Raw genomic sequence first — 20,149 nt, 5'->3', positions numbered from 1 at the left:
TCCAGACCCATAGCAATGTAGTCAATTTTTAACTGGGAAATTAGAGATAGGTAATAAATGTTGGCCCAGCCAGTGATGCCCTCATCCCATGAATTAATTTTTTTTAAAGTTCGTTTGATGATTATGGCTGAGCCAAAGCAGATGTTGTTGGCTTACCAATGAGTGTACACTGATGGAATCAGCACTCTCCAGGATTTCTGACCTGGTGATCTGGTCCTGCTGAGGGCAAGCCTGATTGAGCAAGAGGGAAAAATCAGAAACTGCTTAGCTTTTTATCCTACATAGCATCTCACCACAGTGGAGGCTAATGTTGTAGACGTGAGCTTGGAGGTCTCTCAGGTTGGTATTGTCAACCAACTTGCTATTGTCCCATTTTCTGTTAAACAGGTTGGAATAGTGCTGCATAAACACAGCAAGTCTGACAGTATCTTTAGAGAAATAGAATTAACATTTCAAGTGACATAGTTTATTTTGAAAGAAGACTTCAGTTACAGAAATCTCATGGAAGCCCAATTCTTTCCTAAACACAAAGCCAAAGATGCTGGAAATCTAAACAAAAACAGAAATTGCTGGAGAACCTCAGTAGATCTGGCAGCATTCGTGGCAGCATTCGTGGAGAGAAAGCAGAGGCAATGTTTTGGTTTCTTCTTCATAATACAAGTCGTCTTTGTCCATTCTCTTTCTCAGGCTATGCTACTGCGGCCACTCTTCTATCGAAATCCCCAAGCAGGAAGAGATCTTCAGGACTCTGTTGGAGAAGCATCAAACTCCTCATACACTTGGCCTTTCACAGGATGGGATATTCTTGTAAACCATGATCACCTGATTCTGACAATAGTGAAAGAGAAGAAACTGGTCAAGATTGAGTACCTGAAATGACAGCTATACTTCATATACCTCTTTATAAAGGTGTAAGTAAAATAGTGTTACATGTCATAAGGAGGTGAAGAGCTTTACTTTGTGAGAAGCAGCAAAAAGCCTCAGGGACACTATATGCAGACATCCACAGCTGAGATATTCCAGACCAATATCTCAAACTGCATAAGCTAATGCATTTTACCTCTGTAAGAGAGCACAGCTTTTGAGAAATGATTGCTCAATGAGCTATTCCTGCTCTTGTGGTCCGAGAAAAGAATAAAGCGAGTGTGTTTTGAGCTACGTGGGGAGTGGTGAGTTCTTCAAAGTGAAGACAACTCTTTGCTCACAGTTTTCTCTGAACTGCACCCCTGCCAGATGAGCATGTCGTATTTTCCATTCAGTGATCTGCTCTCAGTGAGTCTGGTCTCTTGTCAAAATGCTATGTTGATGTTCAGCCTAACACAGTCCATCTTCAGCACTGTTATCTCGCAAATGGTATTGACCAGCTACACATCATTTGTCAGTTCTATGTACACGGTCACGATGTTCCTGCATACTTTATATGTGTAGTTTTCTTTTTGCTGGGTGCAGTGGGTTTCATCTGCTTGTTGCACAGACAATCTAAGCCCGAAGCACCCATTGAAGAAAATGGACTGTGGCAGGTCAGCTCCTTAATAGTCAGGGACCTATCTGATTTTGAGGTGGATGGTGGTTGACCAATAGGACCTGATGGAAACAGCCTGTAGCATCCCTTCTCTCCACCAGTCTCATTGACCTGTGACTGCTGTCTCCTGTTTTGTGTTAACACTTTGCAAAAAAGCTGGAGAGCCCAATCCAGGGCACAAGTTCAGGAAACTTTATAAATTGACCAAACAGGAGGGTCTCCCTATCAAATTCCGAGGTTGAATCCAAAGCCTCTGTCACAGTACTATATGCAGATCTGGTCTCCCTTTTATAGGAAAGATATTAAGCCAGAGAGGGTTCAACAGCGATTTGCTTGGACATTATCGATAATGGAAGGCTTGAATTATAAGATAATGGGCTGGACAGACTGGGAGTATTTTCACTGAAATTTAGGAGAGTGAAAGGTGATCTTATAGAGGCTAATAAAATAATGAGGGATATGGATAAGGTGAATGGTGGGTGTCTTTTCCCTTAGGTGGGAGATTTCAAGACTAAGGGTCAGTTTAGTTTAGCGATGGAAGTGGATAGGTATATATCTCAGGGCAAGAGTTATTGCTGGGCGAAAGGCAATTATGATGCAATTAGGCAAGATTTAGGATGCATAGGATGGGAAAGGAAACTGCAGGGGATGGGCACAATTGAAATGTGGTGCTTAATCAAGGAACAGTTATTGCGTGTCCTTGAGAAGCATGTACTTGTCAGGCAGGGAGGAAGTGGTTGAGTGAGGGAGCCGTGGTTTACTAAAGAAGTTGAATCTCTTGTCATGAGGAAGAAGAAGGCTTATGGAAGATTGAGACATGAAGTCTCAGGTAGGGTGTTTAAGAGTTACAGATTAGTCAGGAAAGACCTAAAGCAAGAGCTACGAAGAGCTAGGAAGGGACATGAGAAGTCATTGGCAGATAGGATTAAGGAAAACCCTAAAGCTTTCTACAGATATATCAGGAATAATAGAATGACTAGAGTAAGATTGGGGCTGAAAATATGTTGCTGGAAAAGCGCAGCAGGTCAGGCAGCATCCAAGGAGCAGGAGAATCGACGTTTCAGGCATGAGTCCTTCTTCAGGAATGAGAAAAGTATGCCAAGCAGGCTAAGATAAAAGGTAGGGAGGAGGGACTCCCTCCCCCAAGTCCCTCCTCCCTACCTTTTATCTTAGCCTGCTTGGCACACTTTCCTCATTCCTGAAGAAGAGCTCATGCCTCACAAACCTTATTGAGTTCTTTGAGATGGTGACCAAACAGGTGGGTGAGAGTAAAGCTATTGATGTGGTGTATATGATTTCAATAAGGCGTTTGATAAGGTTCCACACAGTAGGCTATTGCACAAAATATGGAGGCATGGAATTGAGGGCGATTTTGAGGTTTGGATCAGAAATTGGTTAGCTGAAAGAAGACAAAGGGTGGTGTTTGATGTGAAACGTTCATCCTGGAGTTCAGTTACTACTGGCATACCGCAAGGATCTGTTCTGGGGCTACTGCTGTTTGTCATTTTTACAAATGATCTGAATGAGGGCATAGAAGGATGAGTTAGTAAATTTGCGGATGACGCTAAAGTCGGTGGAGTTGTGGATCGTGACGAAGGATGTTGTAGGTTACAGAGGGACACAGATAAGTTGCAGAGCAGGGCTGAGAGGTGGCAAATGGAGTTTCGTGCCGAAAAGTGTGAGGTGATTCACTTTGGAAGGAGCAACAGGAATAAAGAATACTGGGCTAATGGTAAGGTTCTTGGTAGTGTAGATGAGCAGAGAGATCTTGGTGTCCAGGTACATAGATCCTTGAAAGTTGCCACCCAAGTTGATAGGGTTGTTAAGAAGGCATACAGTGTGTTAGCTTTTATTGGTAAAGGGATTGAGTTTCGAAGCCACGAGGTCATGCTGCAGCTATATAAAATTCTGGTGCGGCTGCACTTGGAGTATTGCGCACAGTTCTGGTCACCACATTATAGGAAGGATGTGAAAGATTTGGAAAGGGTGCAGAGGAGATTTACTAAAATGTTGCCGGGTATGGAGGGAAGGTCTTATGAGGAAAGGCTGAGGGACCTGAAGCTGTTTTCATTAGAGAGAAGAAGGTTAAGATGTGACTTAGTTGAGACATAAGATAACCAAAGAGTTAGATACAGTGGATAGTGAGAGCCTTTTTCCTCAGATGGAGATGGCTAGCATGAGAGGACATAGCTTTAAATTGAGGGGTTTGTTACCCCTGCCACGTGCTAGTGAGGTGAGAAATAGGGAGAGAGAGGATTGGAACACATGGCTACAGGGATAATGCAGGAGTGAGGGTTTCAGATACCTGGATAATTGGGGCTCAATCTGGGGTATGTGGGATCTCTATAAACAGGATTGTCTACACCTGAACCAGAGGGTACATGTGCTAATGCTCTTCAGGAGGGTTTAAACTCATTCAGCAGGGGGATGGGAAGCTAAATTGTAATTCCAGTGTCCCTGAGGTTCAGAGTAGTGAGATCAGAAATAAGGTTTCAAGGTCACAAGAGTGCACCGGGGCAAGCAGGAAGGTGGTTTGAAGTGTGTCTACTTCAATGCCAGGAGCATCCAGAATAAGGTGGATAAACTTGCAGCATGGGTTGGTTCCTGGGATTTTGATGTTGTGGCCATTTCGGAGACATGGATAGAGTAGGGACAGGAATGGTTGTTGCAGGTTCTGGGATTTAAATGTTTCAGTAAGAACAGAGAAGGTGGCAAAAGGTGGGAGGTGTGGCATTGTTAGTCAAGGACAGTATTACGTTGGCAGAAAGGACATTTGAGGACTCACCTACTGAGGTAGTATTGGCTGAGGTTAGAAACAGGAAAGGAGAGGTCACCCTGTTGGGAGTTTTGTATAGGCCTCTGAATATTTCCAGAGATGTAGAGGAAAGGATTAGATTAGATTAGATTAGATTAGATTAGATTAGATTACTTACAGTGTGGAAACAGGCCCTTCGGCCCAACAAGTCCACACCGACCCGCCGAAGTGCAACCCACCAAGACCCATTCCCCTACATTTACCCCTGCACCTAACACTACGGGCAATTTAGCATAGCCAATTCACCTGGTCTGCACATTTTTGGACTGTGGGAGGAAACCGGAGCACCCGGAGGAAACCCACGCAGACACGGGGAGAATGTGCAAACTCCACACAGTCAGTCGCCTGAGACGGGAATTGAACCCGGGTCTCTGGCGCTGTGAGGCAACAGTGCTAACCACTGTGCCACCGTGCTGCCAAAAGGATAACAAAGATGATCTGGATAGGAGCGAGAGTAACAGGGTAGTTGTTATAGGGGACTTTACCTTTCCAAATATTGACTGGAAATACTATAGTTTGAGTACTTTAGATGGATCAGTTTTTGTCCAATGTGCACAGGAAGGTTTCCTGACACAGTATATAGACAGGCCAACAAGGGGCGACTTTGGATTTGGTACTGGGTAATGAACACGGACAGGTGTTAGATTTGGAGGTAGGTGAGCTCTTTGGTGATAGTGACCACAATTCAGTTATGTTTACTTTAGCGATGGAAAGGGATAGATATATACAGCAGGGCAAGAATTATTGCTGGGGGAAAGGCAATTATGATGCAATTAGGCAAGATTTAGATTAGATTAGATTAGATTCCCTAATGCAGAGGATGGGGAAGAAAACTGCAGGGGATGGGCACAATTGAACTGTGGAGCTTATTCAAGGAACAGCTCCTGTGTGTCCTTGTTAATTATGTACTGGTCAGAAGGGAAGAAGTGGTCGAGCCAAGAAGCTGTGGTTTACTAAAGAAGTTGAATCTCTTGTCAAGAGGAAGGAGAAGGCTTACGTTAGGATGAGACATGAAGGCTCAGTTAGGGTGATTGAGATTTACAGGTTAGCTAGGAAAGACCTAAAGAAAGAGCGAAGAAGAGCCAGGAGAGGACATGAGAAGTTGTTGGCAGACTAAAGCTTTCTCTATGTATATCAGGGATAAAAGAATGCTTAGAGTAAGATTGGGGCAAATCAAGGACAATAGTGGGAAGTTGTGCGTGGAGTGCAAGGGGATAGGGAAAGCGCTAAATTAATATTTTTTGTCAGTATTCACACTGAAAAAAGACAATGTTGCCGAGGAGATTACTGAGCTACAGGCCACCAGACGAGGTGGGATTGAGGTTCACAAGGAGGAGATGTTAGCAATTCTGAAAAGTGTGAAAATAAATATGTCCCTTGGGCTGGTTGGGATTTATCCTGTGATTCTCTGGGAAGGTGGGGATGAGACTGCAGAGCCTTTAGCTTTGATCTTTATGTCATCATTGTCTACAAGAATAGTGCCAGAAGACTGGAGGATAGCAAATGTTGTTCCCTTCAAGAAGGGAGTAGAGACAACCCTGGTAATTATAGACCAATGAGCTTCGGTTGTGGTTAAAGTGTTGGAAAGTTTTTCAGAGCTAGGATTTATAATCATCTAGAGAGGAATTAGTTGATTAGGGATCTACAACATGGTTTTGTGAAGAGTCGGTCGCATCTCACAAACCTCACTGAGTTCTTTGAGATGGTGACCAAACAAGTGATTAAGGGTAAAGCTGTTATGTTGTGTATATGGATTTCAGTTAGGTGTTTGATAAGGTTTCCCAATGTAGGCTATTGCACAAAATACGGAGGCATGGATTGAGGGTGATTTAGCAGTTTGGATCAGAAATTAGCTAGTTGTAAGAAGATAGAGGATGGTTGATGGGAAATGTTCATCCTGGAGTTCAGTTACTCATGTGTACAGCAAGGATCTGTTTTGGGTCCACTGCTGTTTGTCGTTTTTATAAATGACCTGGATGAGGGCATAGAAGGATGGGTCAGTAAATTTGTGGATGACACTAAGGTCAGTGAAGTTGTGGATCGTGCTAAAGGATGTTGCAGGTTCCAGAGGGACATAGCTATGTTGCAGAGCTGGGCTGAGAGGTGGCAAATGGAGCTTAATGCAGAAAACTGTGAGGTGATTCACTTTGGAAGGAGCAACAGGAATAAAGAGTACTGGACTAAGATTCTTGGTAGTGTAGATGAGCAGTGAGATCTCGGTGTCCAGGAACACAGATCCTTGAAAGTTGCCACCCAGGTTCATTGGATTGTTAAGAAGGCATACAGTGTGCTAACTTTTATTAGTAGAGGGATTGAGTTTCGGAACCATTAGATCATGTTGCAGCTGTGCAAAACTCTGATGCGACCGCACTTGGAGTATTGCGTACCGTTCTGGTCACTGCATTATAGGAAGGATGTGAAAGCTTTGGAAAGGGTGCAGAGGCGATTTACTAGGATGTTGCCTGGTATGGAGGGAGGAAAGACTGAGGGACTTGAGGCTGTTTTTGTTAGAAAACAGGTTGAGAGGTGACTTAATTGAGACATGTAAGATAATCAAAGGGTTAAATAGGGTGAACCTTTTTCCTCAGATGGAGATGGCCAGCACGAAGGGATATAACTTTAAATTGAGAGGTGAAAGATATAAGACAGATGTCAGAGGTAGTTTCTTTACTTAGAGAATAGTAAGGGCATGGAATGTACTGCCTGCAACAGTAGTAGACTTGCCAACTTCAAGGGCATTTAAATGGTCATTGGATGAACATACGGATGAAAATAGAATAGTGTAGGATAGATAGGCTTCAAACTGGTTCTACAGGTCGGCACAACATCGAGGGCTGAAGGGCCTGTATTGCACTCGAATGTTCTATGTTCTATATTTTTGAAGTGAAAGGAGAAAGATTTTAAAAAGACATGAGGAACAATTTTATGACTTCTCCTCAATTATCCAGTATTCGATTATCTGAATATCAGATTATCCAGCAAGATCGCAGAGTCCCAATACTCAGCTAAATGATGCTATCCAGCATTCGATTATCCGGAGTTCGATTAACCAAATGAAATACTCCCTGAACGAGTCCTTCGGATAATTGAGGTTCCTCTGTATACTGTTTTATGACTTTAAAATGCTGGTTACTATTTTATAGCCACCTTGTTTTGCATGAACAGTGCATTACTATCCACTGTCCATTGCAAACAACAGGGATACAGCATCACATCGCATACAGTGATGGGAGTGGCACTGGAGAAAACTAACCTAGCTGCCATAACATTTAGAACAATTTCTGAAGAAAGTCAGCCCACGTGGCAGCATTTGTGGTCAGAAGTTTATTATGTTTCATCTTCACTCCATTCATTGTTAATATTTTATTCTTAATTTCATTGGTAGCCACAAGTCTGACGGTACCTTATAAAAAACATGAGTGATGACAATGCCTCCAGCTCCATTTTGATTGTAATCCCCTCCTTCTCTCCCTACCCACCCTGATATTCTTCGCAGGTCAATTGATTAATTGGAAAGGTGGTGATTAGTGATCGTAGATAATAGGAGAAAGGTAATTTGGTGGTGGAATAAAAAAACGTTCAATTGTGTGCAATAGCACTTCTGGACATAAAAAAAAACACAACAAATAAGAGCACTTAAGGCACTTTAACAACGGTACTTAATCCGACATAACAATGCTGCATCAAATATCTTCTCTCATCAGCTCACATCTTCCCTCTTATTAATAGCCAAATGACATCAGGCTTTGGCTGCTATGAAGTTGTGTGTCTGTTATTTTTAATTGGTTGGTGAGCGACACCTTCCTATGTGTAACCCCCTACCAGAATGAAAGTCGCACACTCATAACTCATTCAAACATTTACTGATTGCAGATCATTACTGACTGGCAATAAACAAAAATCATTACAGACCATTTCCGAAGTGTTTCTCACACAGAGGGACATTTGTTTGCAGAGCATGGGCATCCAGAAGAGGCCGCCTCACGAGAGTGATAGGGAAGCAGTAAAGCTGATACAGCAAGCGAACAGATGGAGATACTGAGATGCGTGTCTCCTTGCTCGTACCTCATCTACCAACTTACACGTCTGAATGCTGTTAACGCCGCAGCTCATTTGTCACAGAGTTGTACTCATGAGGAACATTTATTGACAAAATGCGAGGGCATCTGTTCAATCGTAAGATCATTCAGCAGTTTCATTTCAAGGTTCAGGTGCATTTACTGGGCATGCCAAAGGACTTTATATGGATTTTTAAAAAATATAATTTACAATATTTACAGATCCTGAGCTAGGAACAGTGGAAGATAAGCAGTCAACAGGCCTCTTGCATACTTTGGCCAGGTTTATCAGACAGAAAAACTGATAGTATTTGAAGGATAGTGTCACTAATACAGGTAAGAGATAAATCTTTCACTTGCCTTCATAATAAAGGGAACACATTGTTCCTTCTAAATGCATTTAAAGTGCAGATTACTTCTGAACTTAGCTCTTGATTTCTTACCTCCATCCACCAGCAACCCCTCTTCAGAGTTCCAGTGTTAGCCATTTGCCGCTGAAGTTTTGCCCCAAATAAACCAATCTCTAGGCAATTCTTTTTTTAGCAAGTATTAAATACACCTTTGAAATGCTTCCCAATTATAAATTAATAATTTTTCTCTAAATGTATTTAATTTTTCAATGTTTATATGTTATCTATTTCTACCTGTAAATCCTGTTATGTATGAAATTATTCCCTCCATTCCTCTATGTATCTATTTCTCTTCAGTTCTCTGTTTATCACTCATTGTCTTCATATATTGAATTACATTTTTATTGTCTCTTCGTTTAGTTCCTTCTATTATTGCCTAAACTCCCCTTCTCTATATGTTTACTCATTGATCTTTCTGTCTCCATATCTCTCTACCCATGGCTCTCTATCTCTTGTGAGGCTTGACATGTGTTTCCATACTGTCTATGACAGAATGCCTTAAATACTGTCTGCCCAGTAGGCTCTGTAAAGCAAACTCAGATCTTGTCATCATTGACGTGATTTATTGGTACTGTGTACAGGGGTTTCTGTCTTGCAGACTCTAACTGCAGCCAGCACAGACCCCCAAACTGGATCAAGTCAATTTGCTGGAATCTGATGAATTGGTTGCAGCAGTGAAAACATTGATTTGAATTTGCTTTGCATTTTCTTGCCTTCTGTTTGGCAACTGTTATAAGTTGAGGCATTAGTGCAGTTATAGATTCATTTTTTGAACCTAAAATTTGTCATTCCTCTCTTGAAACAGATGGGCTGCCTGTGTGATAGATTAATTAATCTGCACTTTACTTTTGTAAACACTTCCATCAAGGAAAATGTTTACCCCTGGTTCCTGCCAAAGGGGTTTTAGCTGTTTACAATACAATCTAAGCATGATTCTGAAGCATACTGCTGTCTAAATGCGTTTACATAGCCCCAGTCTCTAACTGACTGGACAGAGCCAAAATTGCTGGTGAGGAAATTCAAATTTCATTTTGAAAGAGTTGATCACAGCATTTATTTTTCCTTGATGTGTCATGAAATGCATTAGAATAATAATGCTTTGCACCTGAAGAGACTGCTTCTCAATGTTACACAGTAGTTACTGTTCAAAAACGGGCCATTCACATTCTATTCCGATGTTTATGAGATCTAACCTTGCTACCCAGTCTACCTTGTGGAACCTGGTTGAATGCCTTATTGAAGTCCATATAGACAATGTCCACTGTTCTGCCTTCATCTATCTTTTTGGCAGACAACGTGTGTGTATATACGTGCGCGTGTGTCTGTGGATGTGGGTGGGTGAATGTGTGTGTGTATGCATGTCTGTGCTTGTGTGCATGTGTGTGTGTGTTGGAAGTCCTTTGCTTTCACTATTCTAGTTAAACTTAAATTCATTACATTAACTCGAGTGATTTTTACTGTTACTGAAGAACCTGTTCTGTTTTTTTTGTTCTAGGTTGCCAATTGTCAAAGCACTTTAGTTTTGCCAGTCTCAATAGGATTTGTATGCATTTCTACATTTTGTTACAACTTGTGGGACAGACGGGCATAATTTTTGGTTTATTATTTTCACTTAAGCTGTGATTTCTTTATCTTCTTCAAGAAAGGACTAATTCTTGTTTTGGGTTTTGAAAAACAGTGTCCCCCTTAATCCAACAGTATAAGGTGGTCTAATGTTCCAGATTCAAGACAATGAATGAATTGTTGTCTGGTTTGCCTCTCTATAGCTATATTCTGAAAGAGCAAACCCGTGTCTGGAACGGCCTCTGGTGATTGGCCATTGCACTCTTTGGTTCCTTCTTTTCCTGTTGCTTTCAACTTTTGTTCTGAGAAAATGGAAGGTGAGTCCCACCTTCTTGTAATACTAAGACTGACATGGCCCTGGCGTAGGCGAACCGAAGGATGTCTACAGCTACACCTGCAGCTCTACTTCATAAAATAATTATAATGGTCTGGGAGAAAGATATCAATAAGGGAAGGGATTCTTTCATGGAACCCAGGCAGAACTAGCCATTTGGTCGCAAAATCGGCTTGAAGGTAGGAGACAGAGTGTCACGGTGGAGGGTTATTTTTCAAACAGATGGCTGTGGACCTAACAAGGGAGTCATGGAGGGAGTGGTCCATCCTCCGGCATTTCCTCCACCTACAAACAGACCCCACCAGCAGAGATATATTTCCCTCCCCACCCCCATCCACATTCCACAGAGACCATTTCCTCCATGACTCCCTTGTTAGATTCACAAACCCACCAACCCACCCTCCCCACTCCTGACACATTCCCTTGCCTCTGCAAGAAGTGCAAAACCTGCGCCCACACCTCACTCCTCACCTCCAACCAAGGCCCCAGAGGATCCTTGCACATCTGGCAGAGATTTTCCTTCACATCCAAACATCTCATCTACTGTGTCTGTTGCTCTCGATGTGGTCTCCTCTACATTGGGGAGACAGGATGCCAACTTGCAGACCATTTCAGGGAACATCTCTAGGACACACTCATCAAACAACCCCACCACCCTGTGGCCAAATACTTTAACTCCCCCTCCCACTCCGCCGAGGAAATGCAAGTCCTGGGCTTCCTCCACCGCCAAACTCTAGCCACCCGACACCTGGAGGAAGAAAGCCTCCAACCACGCCTCCAACCACACGAAATCAAAGTAGAGTTCACCAGTTTCTTCATTTCCCCTTCCTCCCCCTTATCCCAGATCTAACCTTCCAACTTGTAACCGCCTTTTTTAACTGTCCTACCTGTCCATCTTCCTTCCCACCTATCTACTCCGACCTATCTCCATCACCCCCCACCTCCATCCACTTATCGCATTCCTAGCTACATTCCCCTCTCCAACCCCATCCCCCTTCCATTTATCTCTCAACCCCCTTGGGCTATGCCCTCATTCCTGATGAAGGACTTATGCCCAAAATGTCAATTCTCCTGCTCCTTGGATGCTGCCTGACTGGCTGTGCTTTTCTAACATCACACTTTTCGACTGATCTCCAGCATCTGCAGTCCTCACTTTCTCCCTGGGTAGTGTTATCAGACAGAGGGACCTAGGAGTTCAGGTACACTATTCTTTGAAGATGGCATTGCAGGTAGACAGGATGGTTCATCATGCATGACATCTCGTTGCTCAAACCATTGAGTTTTGGAATTGAGACGTTGTTTTGACATTGTACAAGGTGATGGTGAGGCCGCATTTGGAGTACTGTGTACAGTTTTGGTCACCCTACTATAGGAAGAATATTATTAAATTGGATAGGGTTCAGAAAAGATTTACCAAGATTTTGCCAGGACTGGAGGATTTAAGTTATAAAGCGAAGCTGGATAGGCTGGGATTTCTTTCACTCGTGTATAGGAGGTTGAGGGGTGACCTTATAGAGGTTTATAAAACCATAAGAGGTGCAAATAAGATGAATAACAAAGGTTTTTTTTCCCTCGCATGAGAGACTTCCAAACCAGGCGGCATAGTTTTAAGGTGAGAGGAGAAAGATTTAAAAGGGATCTGAGGGGCAACAGAGGGTAGTCTATCTGTCGAATGAACTGCCAGAGGAAATGGTAGATGCAGGTACAGCCACAATGTTTGGACAGGTATATGAATAGGAAAGGTTTTAGAAATAGGGCGAGTTTAGTTTGGGAAACTGAGCTCGGCGTGGACACATTGATGATCTGCTTCCGTGCTGTATGACTCTCTATGACTCTGAACAGAACATTTGGCTTTCAAGAAAGATTTAAATTAACTTGGCAGGGGTAAGGGAACGAGGATGTAACATAAAGAATGTCAAACAAGGTTAAAAACGAACACGTTGATGATCTGCTTCCGTGCTGTATGACTCTCTGACTATGACTCTGAACAGAACATTTGGCTTTCAAGAAAGATTTAAATTAACTTGGCAGGGGTATGGGAACGAGGATGTAACATAAAGAATGTCAAACAAGGTTAAAAACGATATGGGAAGGAGAGATAGTGTTAGGGTAAAAACAGTAGTAAGGAATAAGGTGGGTTCAGAATAAAAAGAATGTGTAATAAGATTGAAGTTAGATTTACAGTGCATGAGTGTGAACATGGTGGGTGGTGAACTGCAAGAGCAAATAGCCAAGTGGGAATATAATATTGTAATGATAATCTACCCTAACTCAAAAATACAGGAAGGAACTGGATACCATATATTCCTGGATGCAAAGTGTCTGGGAAAACTGAACACACATGGTTACACAACAAGATAAGAACCATGATGTGGTAGATACTATTTGTGTAGATAGAGGGTTAGCTAATTAATAGAAGACAGCTTGTTAAGATAAGTTAACATTTTCAGGATAGCAACCTGTAATTAGTGGACTGCCATAGGGATCAGTACTTGGACCACAATTATTTGCAATACACAATCATGACATGGATGAGGAAAGTGAATGCACAATAGTAAATAGAACATAGAACATAGAACAATACAGCACAGAACAGGCCCTTCAGCCCACGATGTTGTGCCAACCATTGATCCTCATGTAAGGTAAACCTAATGTATCCAGACAGCTAAATTTAATGTTTGTCAAAATTTTCAACACATCAGCTTCCTCAATCTCTATCCATTCCAGCATGCTTACCTGCTCCTCAATGGTTTCATTCACCACAAGGTCCTTTTCTTTAGTAAAGACAGAAGCAAAAAACTCATGTAGGGCTTCCCCTACCTCCTCAGACTCTATACACAAGTTCCCTATGCTATCCCTGATCGGCCCTACTCTTTCTTTGATCATTCTCTTATTCCTCACATATGTGTAAAGTACCTTTGGATTCTCCCTAGTCCTTCCTGCCAAGCCTTTCTCGTGCCCCCTCCTGGCTCTCCTCAGACCATTTTTGAGCTCCTTCCTCGCCTGCCTGTAATCCTCTAGAACCGAGCAAGACCCTAGCTTCCTCCATCTTACATAAGCTGCCTTCTTCCTTTTGACAAGAAGCTCCTCCGCTCTTGTCATCCAAAGTTCCTTTATCTTACCCCTTCTTGTCTGTCTCAGAGGAACACATTTATGCATCACTTGCAACAATTGTTCCTTAAACAGTCTCCACATATCTATAGTGCCCTTTCCATGGAACAATTGCTCCCAGTCCATGCTTCCCAACTCACGTTTGATAGCATTATAGTTTCCTTTTCCCCAATTAAATATTCTCCCATTGTGCCTGCTTCTCTCCTTCTCCATAGCTATGTAGAATGTGAGGCAGTTGTGGTCACTATCACCAAAATGCTCTCCCACTGCAAGATCTGATACCTGCCCCGGCTCATTGCTGAGCACCAAATCCAAAATGGCCTCTTCCCTCGTCGGCCTGTCAACGTACTGAATTAGGAAACCCTCCTGACAAAAACAGCTCCTTCCAAACCATCTGCTCAAAAGAGCTTCCAATCAATATTGGGAAAGTTCAAGTCACCCATTACAACAACCCTACTACATTCACACTTCTCCAAAATCTGCCGACCTATGCTTTCTTCAATCTCCCTGCTGCTTTGGGGGGCCTGTAGTAAGCCCCTAATGAGGTGACTGCTCCCTTACTGTTCCTAATTTCCACTCATACTGACTCAATAGGCAGACCCTCCTCTGTAGCTGTGATACCCTCTCTGATTAGCAGTGCTACACACCCTCCTCTTTTCCCCCCTCCCAATTCTTTTTTAAATGTTCTAAACCCTGGAACATCCAGCAACCATTCCTGCCCCTGAGAAACCCATGTCTCTGTTATGACTACAACATCAGAGCACCAAGTAGTGAGGGTGACATCTGCACAGGGATACAGAGAAGATAAGTGAGTAGCAGATACCTGGAATATGGAATATAAGGTTTGAAAATTTGATGTCATGCACTTTAACAGGAAAAACAGAGGTGCTAAATATTACTTAAATGGAGAAAGACTGTAGAAAGCTACAGTACAGTGGAATTTAGATGTCCTTGTGCATAAATTACAAAACAATCACATCCAAGTTCAGCAGGTAATAGGGAAAGTAAATGGAATGATGGCATTTATTTCAAAGACAATGGAGCATAAAAATAGGGAAGTCTTGTTAGAACTTTCATAAGGCACAAGTTAGACTACAGCTCATCTATAAACAGATATATACTACAAACAGATTTAGTACCTCATATCTAAAAAAAAAATTCAACTACGGAAGGCAGTGCAGAGAAAGATCACTAGGTTGTTCCCAAGTGTGGAGGCACTTTCTTATGAGGAGAGATTGAGTAGATTAGACCTGTTCTCATTGGGGTTTCGAGGAATGATAAGCACCCTTACTGAAACATAGAAAACATTTCCGGGACTTGATGGGGTGGATGCAGAGAGGTTGTTTCCACTTGTGGAAAGGTCTAGGACCAAACAGCATAATCTCAGACTAAAGGGTATGGTTATGTCCAGTTAGGATAGAATGAGGGTCGTGAATCTATCGAATCCTTTATTACAGAGGGCTGTTGAGGCTGGGTAATAACAACATTCAAGGTAATGATAGACAGCTTTTTCATCTGTAAGGGAAGCAATGTTTATGGTGATAAGGCACGAAAGTGGAGTTGAGGATTATCACATCACCCATGATCTTATTGAATGGTAGAACAGACATGATGGCCTGAATGGCTCACTTATTTTTCTACATCGAACGGTCTTATAGAAACTGTTCCATTGATAGAGCAATTCAGAACCAGAGAACACCTGCTTAAAGAAATAGCAAAAGAACAAAGATGACATCAGGAAAAACAGTTTTACGCAGGAAGCAGTTCGTATTTTGAATGTATTGCCTAAGTGTGCGGGAGGCAGATTCAATCATGGCTTTCAAAAAAGAATTAGATAATTAACCAAGGATAAGAATATTGCAGGGTTATGGAGAAAGGGGAGGAGAGTCAATCTCGCTGAGTTACTATTGCAAGTAGCTGCCCATAGGCTGGGCCTGATGATCTGTCTCGGTGACATAACAAGTCACTGATTCTAAGTTGGATAACATTTCGTTTGGGAGTGACTTTCTTGGATCTGTGGTGCAGACCTCTTGTTCTATCAAACTGTGTTGCATTGACTGACAGTTATTCATCAAGAATGCTTTGCCTTTGGAAGCTGAGTTCATATCAGAAGGGGAGGGAATGGTGTCATGATATTATCGCTAGACTATTAATCCAGAGGCCCAGATAATGTTCGGGCGACCTAGTTCGAATGCCAGCACAGCAGGTGGTGGAATTTGAATTCAATTTAAAAAGAAACAGAAATAAGGCCATGAATCCATTGTGGTTCACTAGGGAAGGAAACTGCCATCCTTACCTGCACCTGGGACTACATGTGACTCCAGACCCACAGCAATGCCGTTGACTCTTAAATGCCCTCTAGGCAATTGGGGATGGGCAATAAATGCTGCTGATTAAATAAAGAGAAATAATGCACACAATACAGCAGTGAGTCAGGTTAATGTCTGTCATATTACCATACCGCTTCTGATCCAGTCATCTGGACTATTAATATGGCACCATTCTGTGGTCTGCTAGGAAGTGACCAGGGACCTAGAACATACTCACTGTGGCCCTAGAAGATGATGTGGACAGCCTCAGTGGTCAGTAAGAGCACAGTGTACAGTAGCAATGGTGAAAGATGGCTCAGGAAACACCCGTAGTGGTCAAAGTATACACAATTACAGAGGCTAGAAAGGGAGTGTTGCAAGGAAGGAAAAGGATTAGTGCTTATGCTGTTATATTTCCAGCCATTAAAAGTATTTTCTATTCATTTACAACATGATCATGGAATTGAATTTGTCATAAGACAGGCTGTAACAAGAATTAAAGTTTCATAACATTAGGTGGAGCCTTCACATCATTCTAGAAATTTCAGTTTCCATCCCTTGACAAACAAAGGTTTTGTTTGAATTCACCAAGTTATTTTAAGATTAATAGTTAATCACCAAGATGATAGTCATGTTATGCAAACAGACTAATTGAACGCCAGCCATAATCATTTACATTTGTTGTCAGGAAAAGGTTGATCAAATGTGGAGCTGGAAAATGCACAGCAGGTCAAGCAACATCAGAGTAACAGGAGAGTCGACATTTTGGGCAGGACTTTCATCAGGACTGAGGAAGGGGAAGGGGGCTGAGAAATAAATGGGGGGGGGGGCGCTGCTGGGGAAAACTTAGGTGGGATGGCGATAGGTCAATGCAAGTAGGAGGTGAATGAGAGTGGTCAGTGGAGGAGGGGTGGAACAGAGGTGGGAAGGAAGATGGACAGCAGGGTGCAGAGGAAGACCTAGGCCTGGGGTGAGGTGGGGGATGGGGAGATTCGGAAGCTGGTGAATCCTATGTTGAGGCCATAAGGATGTAAGCTCCTGAGCCGGAAGATGAGGTGTCTTCCTCCAGTTTGTGTGTGGCCTTATTTTGACAGTGGAGGAGGCCCAGGATGGACATGTCATTGGAGGAGTGGGAGGGAAAGTTGAAGTGGAGTTGATTGGAGCATACAGATCACAGATGTTCCCTGAACCAGTCCCCGAGTTTGCGCTCAGTCTCTCCGATGTAGAGGAGACTACAACGGATACAATAAATCAAGTTGGAGGAAATGCAGGTAAATCTCTACTGGACTTGGAATGATTCTTTCAGGCCTTGGGGGCAGGTATTGCACCTCCTGTGGCTGCAGGGAAAGGTGCCAGATGTGGAGGAGAGATTGGTGGGGAGTGTGGACCTAATGAGGGAATCACTGAGGCAACAGTATCTCCAGAAAGCAAATAGGAGTGGGGAGGGAAATATCATTTGGTTGTGGGGTCAGACCTCAGGTAGTAAAAATGGCAGAGGATGGTATGTTGGATTTGGAGATTAGTGAGGTGGAATGTGAGGACCAGGGGGACTCTATCCTTATTATGGTTGATGGAGGGGGTTGAGGGCAGAGGAGTGAGAGATGGAAGAGACGTGGTTCAGGCATTGTTCCCCTAATGGGGGAGGGGAAATTATGGACCTTGACGTAGGAGGACATCTGGGATGTCTTGGAGTGGAATCACTCATCCTGAGGGCAGATACAGCAGAGGCGGAGGAATTGGGAGTATGGGATCGCGTTTTTGAGTATGGGAAATAGCATTTTTACAGGAGTGGGGTTGGGATGAGGTGTAGTCCAGGTAGCTGTCAGAGTTGGTGGGGTTGGAATAGATGACGATCCTGAGTCGGTTGCCAGAGATGGAGACAGAGACGGAGAGTTCCAGGAAGGGGAGGGAGGTATCAGAGATGGTCCAGGTGATTTTGAGGTCAAGGTGGAAGGTGTGGGTAACATGGATGTACTGTTCAAACTCCTCACGGGAGCATGAGACACTGCTGATACAGTCATCGATGTAGCAGAGGAAAAGGTGAGGGATGGTGCTGGTGTTGCTGCAGAAGAGGGACTGTTGTGGGACCCTTCCCACTGACCAATCTCATTCACCTCCTACCTGCATCCACCTCTCGTCATCCCACCTACTTTTCCCCTTCCCTCTAGTTATTTCTCAGTCCCCTTTCCCTCCCCAGTCCTGATGAAGGGTCTTGCTCAAAACATCGACATTTGAGACTTATAAGATTATTGAAGGATTGGACACTCTGGAGGCAGGAAGCATGTTTCCACTGATGGGTGAGTCCAGAGCCTGAGGACACAGTTTAAAAATAAGGGATAGGCCATTTAGAACACAGTTGAAGAGAAACTTCTTCACCCAGAGAGTGGTGAATATATGGGATGCTTTGCCCCAGTAGGCAGTCAAGGCCAAGTCTTTGGATAATTTCAAGAAAGAGATGGATAGAACTCTTAGACATAGTGGAATTAAGGGTTATGGGGATAAGGCAGCAACAGGATACTGATTGTGGATGATTAGCCATGATCATAATGAATGGTGGTGCTGGCTCGAAGGGCCGAATGACCTACTCCTGCACCTATTGTCTATTCTCTATTCTCTATTGTCTTTTCCTGCTCCTCTGATGCTGCTTGACCTGCTGTGCTTTTTCCAGCTCCACATCTTATCGGCACTGACTTTCCAGCATCTGCAATCCTCATTATCTCCAAGTCAGTAACAAGTCAACCCATTTTTGTTACTAGGCAACAAAACTGGATCTTAATGTTTAACTGCTGGCTCTGAATACTTGCTGAGTAAATAAGGTCAATTTTCACATCGCATGACAGATATTAACCATATAGTTACAGTCTCAAAGTTAAAGTCAGTAGCATTTGAAAACGGTCTTGCTACACATCAGAGACACCAACCTGTCTTAGCTCTGGCCTCTTTTAACAGATAAAGAGCGCAATTTGGCGGTCAGACTAGGATTGGCAATTTGAGGTCAGGAATTGTAGAAATTGCCTACTGCACACTGTATCTAATTTCACACTTGATAAAGCCAAAGAAACCCAGACAAAGTATAGCTGAAAATATTCAGGTGGGCCTAAGGCAAGCAGGACGCTCATCAATTCTTTGTTTTTTTTTGACATAGATCAGTGGAATGTGTCAATATTCTCTGCGAAGATCGATTTTGATGAGGAATGAAACATATCCAGTTTCGTACTGCTGTCCCAGGGCACTAGGGACCCAGGTTCAGTTCCAGCCTCGGGTGACTGGCTGGGTGGAGTTTGCACGTTCTCCCCGTGTCTGCATGGGTTTCCTTGGGTGCTCCGGTATCCTCCCACAGTCCAACAATTTGCAGGTTAGGAAGATTGGCCACCCTAAAATTGCCCATGGTGCCCAGAGGTATGTAGGGTTAGGTGGAGTAGGCATGGGAAATGGGCTAGGGGGTGGATCTGGGTGACGTGCTTGTCAGAGGGTCGGTGCAGCCAAATGACCTGCTCCCTCACTGTAGGGATTCGATGATTCTATGTCTCAGTTCTAGCAGCCCTATCGTGGAGTTGGCAAGTCATGGATCAAAGGCTCCATCTAGGGCTTGGGCACAAACCTCATGGTTTAATCTTCACTTGAAGAAGACTGTCTGATCAACTGGATGTGAACCTTGATGCAAAGCAGGACTTTGAAGTTCTCCTGACATCCCAGGCAACATTTAACACTCAGCCAACAGCACTGAAAGAACTGGTCTGGTCATTCATCTCATTATTTTTGTGAGGTTTAGCTGTGTGGGCACACCCACCCACACGGAACATCCATGACCCTGCTTCACAATCCGATCCACTAAAGTACATAGCAAAACTCCGCAGTCGTGAAATGTGGGGTGTGAGCGCAAATTGCTGCTGTGTTCTTTCACTGTCCAGTCTCATAACCTGTGGCTCTTGCAGGCTGGTCAATTTCACACATAGGCCATTCAGGATGGATTTTCAAATGGCCACAAGCCTGGGACTCGTTTGAGGGTACAATTTCAAAATTGCAG

At 43.2% G+C, this 20,149-nt stretch overlaps 1 long non-coding RNA gene across 1 annotated transcript; it reads right to left on the bottom strand.

Moving 5' to 3' along the window:
- Positions 1-450: 450 nt before the first annotated feature.
- Positions 451-8,560, bottom strand: LOC122564288. Its single transcript, XR_006315858.1, has 3 exons — positions 8,250-8,560; positions 7,741-7,938; positions 451-828 (listed from the first exon to the last, which is right to left on the bottom strand). It is a non-coding gene; the product is annotated as an uncharacterized LOC122564288 (long non-coding RNA).
- Positions 8,561-20,149: the final 11,589 nt, after the last annotated feature.

The sequence above is a fragment of the Chiloscyllium plagiosum genome, chromosome 29 (genome assembly GCF_004010195.1).
Source record: "Chiloscyllium plagiosum isolate BGI_BamShark_2017 chromosome 29, ASM401019v2, whole genome shotgun sequence".
NCBI lineage: Eukaryota > Metazoa > Chordata > Chondrichthyes > Orectolobiformes > Hemiscylliidae > Chiloscyllium > Chiloscyllium plagiosum.
This window is presented reverse-complemented; position numbering and strand designations above follow the sequence as displayed.